The sequence below is a fragment of the Leptopilina heterotoma genome, unplaced genomic scaffold, assembly GCF_015476425.1.
Source record: "Leptopilina heterotoma isolate Lh14 unplaced genomic scaffold, ASM1547642v1 Lhet_45, whole genome shotgun sequence".
Lineage (NCBI taxonomy): Eukaryota > Metazoa > Arthropoda > Insecta > Hymenoptera > Figitidae > Leptopilina > Leptopilina heterotoma.
Window position 1 is genome coordinate 3,421,780 of NW_025111086.1, and position 14,783 is coordinate 3,436,562.

The 14,783-nt window shown below is 23.7% G+C and overlaps 1 long non-coding RNA gene across 1 annotated transcript in view; it reads right to left on the reverse strand.

Moving 5' to 3' along the window:
* The window catches only part of LOC122507187, a 64,271-nt gene extending 57,338 nt beyond the window's left edge, over positions 1-6,933 (reverse strand). The window contains exons 1-2 of the long non-coding RNA XR_006302096.1: positions 6,530-6,933; positions 6,152-6,310 (exon numbers count right to left, since the gene is read on the reverse strand). This is a non-coding gene — a long non-coding RNA (uncharacterized LOC122507187). The remainder of the gene's footprint in view (positions 1-6,151; positions 6,311-6,529) is intronic.
* Between the last annotated feature and the right edge of the window lie 7,850 nt (positions 6,934-14,783).

Below are 14,783 nucleotides of genomic sequence, written 5' to 3' on the forward strand. Positions count from 1 at the left end.
TTTGGCTTAAATAAATTCAATTTGGTTGAAATAAAATTTTGTTTGGTTCGAATAAAACTTGTTTGGTTCAAATAAATTTAATTTGATTCAAATAAAAAATTTTGTTTGGTTCGGATAAAAATTGTTTGGTTCAAATAAACATTGTTTGGTTTAAATAAACATTTCATTTATGCAGAATAAAAATTTTCATTTAAAACAGATAAATAAATTGGTAGAATTTGTGACAAATATTTAATATCTAACAAATTTTGTAACAAATAAAAAAATTAATAAATAATAAAAAAATAATATTAACAAATATTTAACTCAAATTATATTTGGTTTAAATAAAATTTCTCTCTGGGTGTATACGTATAATAAACATAAATAAATTTATTTACTAGATAAATAAATTTATTTATTTGATGAATAAATATATTTATTTGATAAATAAATATATTTATTTGATAAATAAATATATTTATTTATACATGAATACGAAGATTATGTTATTCTTCTCTGTAATTTTAAAATTTCAGATAGAAAATACATAATTATACAAAGATTTCCTCATCGCACCATAGGAATTTTTATATATTTATTGGCGATAGTCTAAAATGCAAAATTTTATTGGGTGGTAACAATAACTCGTATATTTCTTATTTATATTGCGACTATAAAAACAACGGTCATAGTTTATTTTCTAATTTATAGCTAACTCGGCTTTCATAATCTTAAATTACATTTATGTAAGTAATAAATAATGAGACTCGAATCGAATTGATGTTAACATGTAAGTCACTTACATCCTTTTCAGATTAAAAAGGTTGAAGGTTAGACAATATAATAAGGGGAAGACGTTGGGTAACTCGTATATACATATATATATTATAAATATATATATTTTACTCTCAAATGTAAAAACGCATGTGCATTTTCTTCGAAGCAATTAAAACTTATTATTTATACTTAAAAATCGACATTTGAATTATTTTTTCCTAATTTTTCTATAGACTCTTACTTATTTTTAATTGTTTCCTTATTCCTACAAGTTTTATTTGAACCAAATAAATTATTTGTAACAAAATAATTTCAATTGCTGCGAGACAAATATATTTTTTTTCTTTTTTATATTAAAGAATATATATTTCGAACCAAATAGTAATTAATAATTAATTTAAATTAAAGTACAGCTCAGTAAATAATAAATTTAGTTGAACTCGATTTAAATTATAAATATTAAATGTAGGCTATAAATAATAAATTTAAATTAAATAAATTATATTAAATACTGAATTTAATACTTTTTCAAATATTGAATGATTTTTCAAAATTATAATAAATAATAATTATCTAAATATAAATTATATTTAGAAATTATTATTATTTAAATATATTTAATAAATTACTATTTAAATGAAAAATTCAATTTTTTTCTTTGAAATTAAATATCAAATATAATTGTTTAATTTAAATCAAATATTAAGTTTAATTTTAATGAATTGTAACGAAATTTTAAACATAATTTATTTAATTATTTAAATCAAGATATCGCAAATGTAATATACTTGGATTAAAATTAAATATTTAACCTAATTGTTTAATTTAAATCAAACATTGAATTTTAAAACTTCAATTGAAATTAAATATTAAGTTGAATAACTTAGTTTCTTTTCTGCCCTTTTTAGTTTAATATAATTAAATTTAATATTTAATAACATTAGTGTCTAAGTTTCACTTCTTTCTTCTTCGTTCAATTTCTCTTTACCACTATTTATTATATTTTATATAAAAAAGAAAAGAAAAACTCCAAGTTTGCAATTTATAATATTAGAATCTTTTTCCGGACACGCGTGATTCTTTTTTTCTTTTCTTATGCGCACAGGTAAGTTAGGTGAGAGTTACAAAGAAATCTATTGACATGACTAAGGTTCGATAACCCAATACACATTTATTGAGATCAGCACGTTCACTTTTCGCCGCAGTGTTGAGCTTAGGAATGAAATTATATCTGTCGTTTTGCCAGAGAATGAACGACTAGTGGCAGTAAATATATAAATATAAATGTATATAGTTATATAGTAGTGCGCGATAGTTGACGATAAGACTTTGTGTGGGTGAGGCCCAAGGTTCCGATTAGCTATTGGCCTCCGACCAGCTTTTAACTATTTCGCTCTAACTATTATACACACATCATACCGCCAAGTGCATTTGATGATCATAAATTCTAATTAGAGATAAAGAGAAAAGAAAAATTAATAGACAAAATAAAATATATATATATATGTCTTCTAGTCCCCTTCTGTCCCACAATAAATGTCTGTCCCAAGTTACATTTTTTATTGGCTGTGGCCAAACTATTTTATTATTTTTAACTATTTCTATTTTCAAACTATTTTATATTTTTACTGTTTAATCTTATTATATTACTATATTTTATTCATTAACCCTCTGCTGAAGCTAACAAACCGTTATCGTCAAAAATTATCTGCGGCCAAACTATTTTACTATTTTATTTTAGTAGAATTCTACTAGAATTCAAATTCAGAGAGTACTTTTATTTAACTCAAAATATATTTTGTGTAAATAAAATTTTTCTCCGCTTGTAATAATAATGTAAATAAAACAATACTGTATATGCGCCAGGTTTGTTTTATATAATTTTTTTTTCTCATGCTTTCTTCTCATATTATGCTAATTAATTTTTAGACAGTAGATAATAAGAAATAAAATAAAAGAATCAATAAAGATAACCCTTCGTGAAAAAGTAAAAAAAAAAAACTATACGAAAGTGTCGAATTGATTTCATCGATAATAGGGTACAAAATGAAAATAAGGAAGACTAAATGGAGCGGAAAATGGGTTGACAGTATAAGGACAAGATGCAGAACTAGGACGAGGTCGAATTTCGTCGGTTTTCAGGGGATGCAGCAGCAGTACTATGTGCTTGAGTGGCAGTACTTATATGCAATGCACGTAAAACGTACACACATATATAGTCGAATAATATACTATATATATGCCTCCTATATATCCCTTGACAAGGGAAACTGTGCGCCACTTATTTGCAGCAGTTTGTACATATATATATGTATGTATATAAATTTCGCACACACTACTTTTCGCAGTTTAATTGCTCTCGTGTAACCTAGAAAAAGAGAGATATATATATACTTCTTTCTATATACGTTCATATGTATACATGAGGCCATACTGTAATTTTCGCGTTCTTTTCTCACTCTCACTACATCCCAGCACTTTAATTGCTTTCAGTAACCAGAAACAATGTACTTAGGTTATCTATATGTACTTTATAATTCTCAACTGTTTTTTTCCACTAGATTTACGTTTCTTTTGTTCGTTACCATACGTTACCATACGTTACCATTCGTTACCTATGTGTAAGGATTTTTGTCTCTTAAAAAAATGCTATTTTTTGTTACTTTTTAGCCAAAGGACACACGGGTTCAACTGTACAAATTCAAAGGAGAAAGAAATCTGAAAAAACAAAAGAGTTGATCTGTATAAATCCTAAGGAGAAAGGTTCAACTTTAGGAAATCTAAAAAACACAAGATAAAACCCAAAAAAACAAGGTCTGTGTCTTTCCAAAAAACAAAGTTATGCATAAAATCAAGAGAACAGAGTTCGAACTGCATGAAAGTATTTCCAAAGAACATCAAAATCCCAACTGTATCTAAAATCCAAAGAAAAATCCCCAAATGTATCGAAAAGAAAAAACCCCAACTGTATAAAACCAAAAAATAAATTTCCACTTTTTTTTAAAAAAAAGCCCTCCATACAAAATCCAACATCATATGAACCCCAAAGAACAAAAATTCCTCTCTCTCTCTCTCTCTCTCTCTCTTAAAATATCGCGAAGCATAAAACATGAGCTCTCTAAGCCCACAAAGACTCAACCTGCATAAAACCCAAGCAATCTACAAACAAGCCGCACACGAATTAAAAACAAATAAGTTTCCGCATATACCATCTGAAAATAAAGACTCAAAAAAAAGATAAACGACAAATAAACGGCTTTAAAAATAAAACGACGACTATAAGTACCGTATTTAAAGATTTTCTCTAAACTCAAATACGAGATAATAGAAACAAAGTTCGAATTTGATAGAAAGTTTATATATCGGAAAGAGCCCTAAACTGAATAGGAAGGAAGAAATTCAAGCAAGTTAGGATGAGGGGGACTACACACGAGGAAGATAATGTTGGCCTGCTTCACAGAGGAGGGCTGCCTGCGCGATGGATCGATGTCGTTGCCATAGCAACCAGCACCGCGATGTGCTCCACTACTGATTATTTATGTCAAGGATCCCTCTACGCTAGAAACTCCGCGAAACGCAAACGCGGATGGAGAAGGGGTGGGGTGGCCTGCAACCCTCGCTGCACGTTTTCTCCTTTTGACCCCTTCAAGCAGACTCCCCTCTTTCTCTCTCTCTATCACTATATATATATATATATATACATAAATGTATTTCTGTGTGTGTGTAGAAGCTACTACCCCCTTAATCTCCCCTCCCCCCTCTGCCGTCGCTTTTTTTTCCTCATCCCTCCAATTCGTGCTCAGAAGAGTGGTTTCGACCCAGTTTCAGCAATCAATACTTAAGCCACGCTACACTAACCTCTCGGTTTGAGTATAAGGGGCTTTATATGCTCCACAATTCAAAGCAACGGGTTCACTTTATTATCTTTCTTTCTTTCTTTATTTTTTTAAGGGGAAATATTTTCACTTTTTATCTGAAAGTTTATTAATTTTCTTCAAAAAGTTATAAATTATAATTTTTATATTTTAGTTATAGTTATAGTGCTTTTTTTCGTACTGCGAGAAAAGTTTGGGTTATATTATTTTTTTTGGGATAATTTTTAGTTGGTAAAATATTCTGCTATACTAATTTATAATATGGTTTGGGGTTAAAAGTTTTATTTGAAAATGTATTCATTAGTTGATTAAGGAATTTTGTTTGAAGATCTAATCTCTAAATTGGAATTAGTCGCTTTTGACTATACAGGGCGATTCGTTTGCATTAAATGAATTAGTAAGAGGACTTTAACTTATAATTCTTATTCAAATCATGAATGAAAATGAATTAGTTTCTTAGAATACAAATCAGTAAATTAATAGTTAAAACACTAATAAAATTTGATTTCTAATTTCTTTTTTTTTTTACTAACAATTGAAAAAATTGTAATATTTGCTAGTAAAATTTTAATAGTTGTTAGTAAAATTATTACTAAATCATTTGATTAACGATTTTTCGTCATTTCATAAATTTCCACTAATTCTTCATATTTAACGTATTAACTATTTTACTAATTTGCTTTTAAAAAAAAGAAAAATTTTGAAATGTATAATTTTGAATTTTAAGAATTTTCGATTTTTTGTACAAGTATGGTGAGGGTAGTTTTTTTTTACCAAAGGGCAAAGTTTAAAAAACGAGTAGGGTGTTTTTGAAGAGTCCAAAAATAATTAATTTAAATCCCATTTGTTTCTAAATTGTTTGAAAATTGAAATTTAAAACATACAATATACAGTAGAACTTCCCTATGTGAGTGATAAAAATTAAATTTATTTGATTTCCATATTTACCCTCCCGAGATGTATATTAATATTTTGTCGATGAAAGCAAATTCGGCTTCAAGTACAGTATTTAAAAACAATAAATTTTTCGTTATAGTTTCAACCTTTTAGCATTTGTACAAAATGCCAAATTTATTTTCGTGTTTCGTTCGAAAATTAAAACAAGTAGTAATTATAATTTTAAGTATCGTGAAATATAGTAGTCGCTCTTTAAATAAACTCCGTATTTTATAGACCTTTATATGATATTTGTTCGAAAAATAAAATGAAATCATCGGAAAAATATTTTCGAAAACCTTTTTGTAACAGACTGTACAACGCTTCATAAAGTCGCACACTTATCCAAATTAATACGTTTACTATACTTCGAAAGTACAATATAACCTAATAATTAATTCAAAACTCCACTTAAATTGTTCACATTGTATACAAAAGGTACAAGTTTAATAATTTGTGTCAAAAACTTAATGACAAATTAGAAAAATTCCAGGTGCTAATTTGCATATATACATATTCTCAGGAAACGTTTAGTTTTCAAAATATTTAAAAATGGATGAAAGAATTATTATCTTTCTTACCTTACTATAAATTTAGTTCCCACGTTGTTTCTTTTCCACTGTTGAGAACAATAAACAATGACAACGACAATATTTGGCGCATCGAATTGGCAAACATAACCTCACTTTCTTATTCGAGAATTTTGGAAATTGACCGACAATAATTTCAGGTCAGAAAATCTAGAATGAAAAAAACCAAACAAGACGTTTTTATTTGCCTGAATATAGTAATTCGAGTTCTAAAAAATTAATGCATTTGCTTCGAATTTTCCCCTTTTTTAACGCACTGACCGAAAGTGACAAAAGTTAAACCCCGACTTAGAAATAAACTTTCAAAGTTTCAATCTCAATTTTTTTACAATAAAATAAAGAATTAATGGCAAGGAAATCGATACTTACTTCTCATTCGATTATTGTCCTCGATCAATTTGACGACGACCGACAAGACGACACAATGCCTGCAATGTGACGCCAAGGAGTTTAATTTTCCTCTTCAGTGCGATAATATCGCCACTCTTCAGATATATTTAACTTTAAAGTAAATTGTACACAATGCAAATTGACTTCTAACTACATATTCAACTTTAATTTCTCTACTTTTTTGAATTAATTACGTATAATTTGCACCATTTGCACTACACGAGACTAATTTGGAGGTTAACTTCATTGTTAATGGTGGCGCATCGAGCGCCATCACGTGACCAAAACTATTGCTCGGTCGGTAATTTACGAACAAACGCCACACCTGATTGGTCCAAACGACCAATGTTAGAAAGTCAAATTCAAAACTTTTAACCAACAGCTATTTAAATAGATTTCAATTAATTCAAATAGAAACAAATTTAAATCAATAGAAATAAAAAATTGTCAATTAAAATTAAATTAATAATAAGTATTTAACATTATACCTTTAAATGTTAAAGTATTTATAATAATACTTTTGGGTAAATGTTTGCGCTAAAGAAAAAAAATAATTCAATTCAAAAATGTCTATAACCGCCATTTTTAATCATCTTTCCTGCCAATGAACGCGCAGTTAACACTCTCGCATTTCGACGAATTTCCCAAATTACCATTAGAAGAGATCCTCCCATAAAAGGAGGGACTTTTAAAATATCCTGCAGCCTCATAGTTTATATAGTGGGTTGTCCTTGATCCTTCAACGTTTTAGATCCAATGGTTTCCCTCCGCTTTCCAGGTAAATCACACTCTTCTCTCTTATATTTTTCTTTCTCTGGTGGCGAGCGAGCAAAAACCAATGGAGAATCGCCTAAAGCAAACGTTCAATCAAAACGTTTCAACTTCAAATCTAAACAAATCCATCAACGATTCCTGTTATTTTAGTTATAAACCGTATCATTTCAAAAAAAAAAAAAAAAAAAATTACTCTTTCACCTTTATTTTATAAAGAACAAAAGTGTATACCTCTGAGCTGAAAATTGAATTAAATAATTGTTTACCAATTGTTAACTGAATGTAACAACAATTTAATGACAATAATTAATCAATAATAAATAATTTGTTTATTTCAAATAAATATTCATTTTTTAATAATAATTTATTCATTATTAATTACCTATTAATTCATAATTATTTATTAGTTCATAATTTATTTATAATTAATTATGAATTAATAAATTAATTTATTATTTATTATTTATTATTAAACTAATAAAAAGTTACTATTATTATTTTATTAATTAATATTAATAAGAATTATTCATAATAATTAATTTATTATTAATATTAATTACTGTATATATTAATTTACCAATTGGTAATTAGTTATAATTTAATTATTAATTAACAAATAATTATGAATTAATAAATTAATGTTATAAATTATTAATGAATGAAAATCCATAGTAATAAAAAAATATTTTTAAATTTCTAACTCTAGTACTAATTTATAAGTTTTATTTATGATAATTATTTATTTATAATTATTTAAAGAATTATAATAATAAATATAATAAATAATTATAATAATTTATGATAAACAAATTATTTAATATTAATATTATTAATAATTATTACCATATTGCATTAATTTATTATTTATTATAAATTAATACTCATTAATAAAATCAATTATATTAATTAACAATTAATTAATGTATAATTAATAAATAAAAAAAAATTTTTAAAAATTAACAATAAAAAAAATTTACCGATACTTAATTAAAAATGTATTAAATAATTGTAATAATTTTAAAAAAAATTATTTATAGAAAATATTATTAATAATAATTTATTTAATTTATTGTAAATTAATTATAGCAGTATTAATAATTATTGTTTTCTATTGTATATTAATAGGTAAATAATTTATTATTAGAAATAAATATTTATTATTATAAATTATTATTTATCATGAAATAATTTTTATTATCATAAATTATTATTTATCATGAAATAATTCATTATTGTAAATTAATATTTATTAATAAATAATTTACTATTGTAAATTAATAAAAAAAAAAACATAAATAATTCATGAGTTTTGAAAAATGAAGAAAAATTATTAAAAATTGATTATGCTGGAAAAATTTAATTTTATGAAGAAAAAATCAATGTCCTCAGATATGGAGTGCAATAAGAAATAATTTTGCAAAAAAGAGAAAAGTGGGTCTCTCTGCAGAAGGTTTACCCTATTCCTGGGAAAGCAATTTCGGGGGGTGGAGATTGATCCACCCGCTCCGACTGTGGCCCTGGCCAAAAAGAGCAGAATCGATTATTTTGTACCAGAAATGAAAATAATTTTCCTTTGTTTCTATTTTTCAATCAAAATTAAACGTTTAAGATGGAAAATTCAGTCTATGAATTTTATTTTTCAATTGAAGGAAAAAAATTATAGAAATTAGTATTTTATATTTTTTTAAAACTCCTAATTTTATTTTCTTGATTTTATCTATATGATTTTTTTAGTTCAATACCTTTTGAATTTTTCAATTCAATTATTTTTTTTTTTGTAATTTCAAGTTAAAAATGGTTTTCAATTTTTTAACTCAATTATTTGTTTAATTGCAGATTAATAATAGTTTTCATTTGTTAGTTTCAATTTGTAATATTTAATTTCAATTTTTTTCTTTTTTTTTAATTTTGCATTGAAGTTTTTAGTTCAATAATTTTCTGTCTTAAATTTGAATTTAATTTTTTAATTCAATTGTTTTTTTAACCTTGAATTTATGAATTAAATCGAATTTTCTTATTGAATTGAATTTTCTAATTTAATTTTTTTTAAATTTATGTTAACAATATGGTTTTTATTTTTTATTCCAATTATTCAATTTTTCAATTCAATTATTTTTTCAAATTTTAAATTAACAATATATTTTATTAATGTTAATTTTTAATTTGTAGTATTTAATTTCAATTATTTTCTGTTTTAATTTTGCTCTAAATTTTGTAATTTGATTATTTTCTGTTTTAATTTTACATGAAATTTTCCAATTTGATTATTTTCTGTTTCAATTTTACATTGAATTTTTTAATTTGATTTTTTTCTGTTTTAAATTTAAATTTTAATATTTAGTATTTAATTTCAATTATTTTCTGCTTTAATTTTAAATTAAATTTCCGAATTTAATTTTTGCCTGTTTCAACTTTGCGAATTTATTCAATTATTTTCTGTTTTAACTTTGAATTTAATTTTTCAAATCAATTATTTAAAAAAGGTTTAAATTAACATTTTTTTAATTTTATCTTTATAATATTTAGTATTTAATTTCAATGATTTTCTGCTTTAATTTTGAATTAAATTTTCTAGCTAAATTATTTTCTGTTTCAAATTAAAAATAAATTTTTTTTGCAATTCTTTTTTTTCAAATTTGAAAAAGAATTTTTGAGAAAGAAATTTTTGAATTTAATTTTTTTTAATTCCCTTATTTTATGCTTTAATTTGAATTTTATTTAGTTTTCAATTTTATTTTAATTTCATTTCAATTATTTTAATTTTATTTCAATGCTAAATAAATAAATAATTATTTCATTTAATTTTGTATTCAATTTTAACTCAAATTTATTATTTTAATTTTATTTTATTTTTAATTTTAATTTGTGATTTTTAATTTAATTTTTGTGTAATTTAAATTTTAATTTACAATTTCTAACTTTTATTTTATCATTTACATTTTTTTTTGCCTTCAACTGGAAAAAATGTTTCTCTTAAATTTCCAAATTGACGTTGATGTTAAGTATAATTAAGCTTGTCAGCCTAAATGAGAACAAGAGTTTGCCAGAAATTTCTTTGTCCTTAATATTAGAAAAATGTTATCTAAGTTATTATTACACACATCACACATTCAATATTGTGAACTGCAGAGAGAGAGAGAAACTTGGCCGACTGGTGGAACTGATGTAAAAGTTTTTCAAGGATATCCGCCGAAGCCTCATGCTTATACTTGGAACCTCCCACGAGATTCACAATGGAAAATTTCATTTTGTTATATGTGACATTTATATGCAGCAAACGCGGATATTATCAATCATCATTCATTGCAAATTAAAATTACTCTCCTGCAAAAAAAAGAAGAAAAAATCAATACGCACATTTGTCATAAATATAAACAAAAAATATTCAACAAAAAAAAAAAATTCAATTTCCAACTACAAAAAGAAATAATTTTACCAAACACCATAAATATCGAAATAATGAATAATAATAAATAATAATAAATAATAATAAATAATAATAAATAATTAATTATAAATAATTATAAATAATTAATAATACTAAATAAATATAAAAATACGAAATTCAAGAAAAAAAAAATTAAATTCTCCAATTTATTTCAAAATTCAGAATTCTTTTCATTTCACAAAATGCTCTGAATTTATTGAAACTATTAAAGTAGTTCAATAATTAACAAACAGGTATAAATTGAATTTATATAAATTGTGAATTTTCAAGAGTTTGAAATAACTGAACGGAGAATTTAATTTCGAATAATATCAGAGAACAATAATATTGTGAATGAATATATACACAAAACTAGATGATTTAACCTTGGAGCAAAATTGGAAAATTTTAATTACAAAAGTGACGAAAAAATTTAGAAAGTAACGAATTTAATATTTTTTTTTTCGTCAGTCAACGATTCGAAATAATAATAATTTTTATTATTTGCACCTGCAAGTATCAGGTGGTTATATATTTTAATGTGAATAGACGCGATGATAAATTAAAACTGTTTAATTTCCGGTTCAGAGTGATTCGTCCTAAAGTTCAAATTTACATTATCATGCTTGAATATTTCAATTAATTTAGTTAAATTGACTTAACGCAAATGAATTTACACAATGAGATACATATTACAGTAATAACGTTAATTACTTTCGAAAAGTGAGTTTCACAAATATTTCATCAAATTAAAGGCTCGTCGATATATTTACTAAATGAAGTTTTGTACTCTTTGTTAACGCAATTATGCAATATTGCTAATTGTTTAATTGTTGATTGTAAATTGTAAATTGTAAATTGTATATTATAAATTTTCAATTTTCAATCGTGAATTGTGAAATTTTCTTTTAATTAATTCCCCGAGAGGGAAAAATTTATTACTTCAAATATATTTCATTGAATTCGAGACTAAAATATTTACTCTCTTATCAATATCAATTGTACTTCTGTTTCGAAAACTAGTCAAATTTAATTACAGAGAAATTAATTTACTCGGTATTTTTCTTCTCGAATTATAATTAAGAGAATTTCTCAATTTTTCTTCAAAACTAGAATTTCTCCATTTTTTATAGTATTTTATTTTTTGTTCTTTATATTTTCAAGAGAAATAAAAAATTTCGAACTTATTTTCAAAAAAATATAAAAATAGTATAAATTCAATTCGACAATTTTTCAACGACTTGAAAAATAGAATTCTAAACTTAAAAAAAAACCGTTAATGAATCGCATCTAAATTTCGAATAATAAATTATAATTGCAAATGGTCGAATTGTGTTTCATTAAAATTCGGTTTAGAAAGGCCGTTAAAGATAAGAATCGAATAAAATAGAATTGCCCTTTGAACGATAAAGACGAGCGTATAAAATGTACATTACAAAATATTTTTCAGCCGCAATACAATTTTTTTTTTTTTTTCGATAATTTTTTCTTATTTTTCCTATTTTTCAAATTCTTTTTCTCTCTTTTTTTCGGAAAAAAGAGAAGAGAAGAAGAGATAAAATAATGAAAAAAAATACAATTAAACTAATCATGCGGCCCTGAAATTTATCTTTTGTAGTTATAATATTAAAGACACGCACATGCGTGGAAACGCCCATACTCATGAAAGATTGCTCATTACTTAGTGAGTACTCGCGATGACTTTAAATCGATCACATTTTCATTGTTCGCATTTTCTTTTATCGAATATTTCTCCAAACAAAATTCTACTTTATTTTTTTCAATTTAATTAATTTAAATTTACTTTTTCCGCATTTCATTTTTAAATTTTATTCAAAGAATATTTATTTCCAAAATAATTATTTTTTCCAATTTGAAATTTATTTAAAAAATAATTAATAATTAAAAAAATTAATATTTAAAATTAAAAAATAAATTATTAGGTATGTATTTAATTAAAATCGAAATTAAAATAACTCCGTTAAAGTCGAAATTTAATTAAAAATTGAAATTTACTAAAATTAATTAAATTAATTAAATTAATTTCAACGTGGAAAAAATTATTTTTACAGAAAAGAAGAGAAAATTGCGAAGAAAATGAATTGTATAAGGAAAAAAGAATTTTTCGATGACAAAATATTCGATATCAATTATTTTGTCGAAAAAGTAATTCACACGAAAATAATTTCACTTCAAAATATTGATATCGAAATATAAATAATACAATATTAGTCTCTCGATAATCAATTAAGTCTCTCGGATTTTAATTTACGGTGAAATAATTTTCTGTACATAATATTCAAATAATTAAAATTCTATATAAAAGGCAATTTTCCGCAATTTATATTTCAATATAATTAATTATTTCAATAAAATTATTATCTCATTATTAAATATATGAAAATATATTTTCTAAAGAGAGTTTTGACGCAAATTAAATGTTATCATCACTATTTGCAATTGCGGTTCTCTGTGTGTTACTGTATCCAATTGAAATGAATTAATACGCTGGCTGACCTGTTCTCTAAAGTGAGTTTGAAATGACGGTTGATAGCTCTCACGAAAATGGCGTAACTTGACAACCAGAATCTCTTCCCACCCGTATTGTGCACACGTGTTACAAAAGGCCTTTTTAATTTCTTGCGTAATGCACCACACGTTTATGTAATTTTTTTTTTCTATTTTTTCTATTTTTTTTTCTTTTAATTATCTTCACAATTCACAAGCTTCACTAGTTTTTCTATATTTCTTTTTTTTCTTTTCGAACGAACATGTGATAATATACGCAACGCTCGAATCTTTATTTTTTCAAGTACAAAACTTCATCTGAACTAAATATCATTCGACGATTTTTTTTTCAGCAAAAAGTTGATCGTTAATTTTTGAAATCATTTTCAAAAACTCTATCGAAAATTATTCTATAATGAAATTTTCAATCATAATTTCAAAAAATGAACAATCAACTTTTGAGAATAGAAATTTTCTGTACAAAAATAAATTTAAATAATTCTTTTTAATTCTGTTAATAAAATTTTTTTGATATGAAAATAAAATTGAAAATTCTCTTTCATCCTGAAAATTGAATTTTTATTAAAATTTTTTATTTTGTAAATAATCTAAAAATAAATAATCTTCTAAATAAAATAAACGATTGTAAAAAAAAACTAGAAAAAGGGAATAAAATTAATAAAGTGAAATATTTTTAAAAACTATTAGAAACTAAAATTAATTAATTCTTAATTTCCAAAATTAATAATCAACTTTTTGATAATAGAAATTTTGGATACAAAAACAAATTTGAAAAAAATTCTCTTTGTTCCGGAAAATAAAAATTTTTTATATAAAAATAACATTGAAAATTTCTCTTTGGTTCTATTTATAAAAAATTTTTAATAGAAAACAAGATTGAATTCCCTTTATTCCTGAAATTTGAATTATTATTACGATCTTTGATTTTTGTAAATAAAATAAAAATGTTTCTATTTTATTCCCTTATTTTCTAAATAGAACAAAAGATTGTAAAAAAAACTAGAGAAAAAGGGAACAAAATTAATAAAGTGAAATATTAGTAGAAACTATTAAAAATAGTAAAAATATTGAAAATATTAAGAATATTAAAAATAGTAAAAATATTAAAAATATTACGAATATTCAAAATATTAGAAATATTCAAGTCATGAGAAAGACGATTTCTATTTTTCATCCTAATAAAAATGAATTTTTCTTCAAGAACATTAATAAATGATTCATTAAAAAAAATTACCGCCTATTATGAAAAATTCATTTCAATCATTTAAATTGCGAAACACGATTTATATTCTCGAAAAGTTATTAGAATTTTCTGTTCATTTCAATTGCTATTCTACTCACAATATTATTAAATAATTACACACTAGTTAATAGTTTAATAATTAATTAATCAATATTACCTAATTAATAATAGTTAATTAATTAATATAAATTTGTAATTGTCAATGATTTAATACTAATTAGTAATAATTAATTAATTTTAATTAATAATAGTCAATTAAT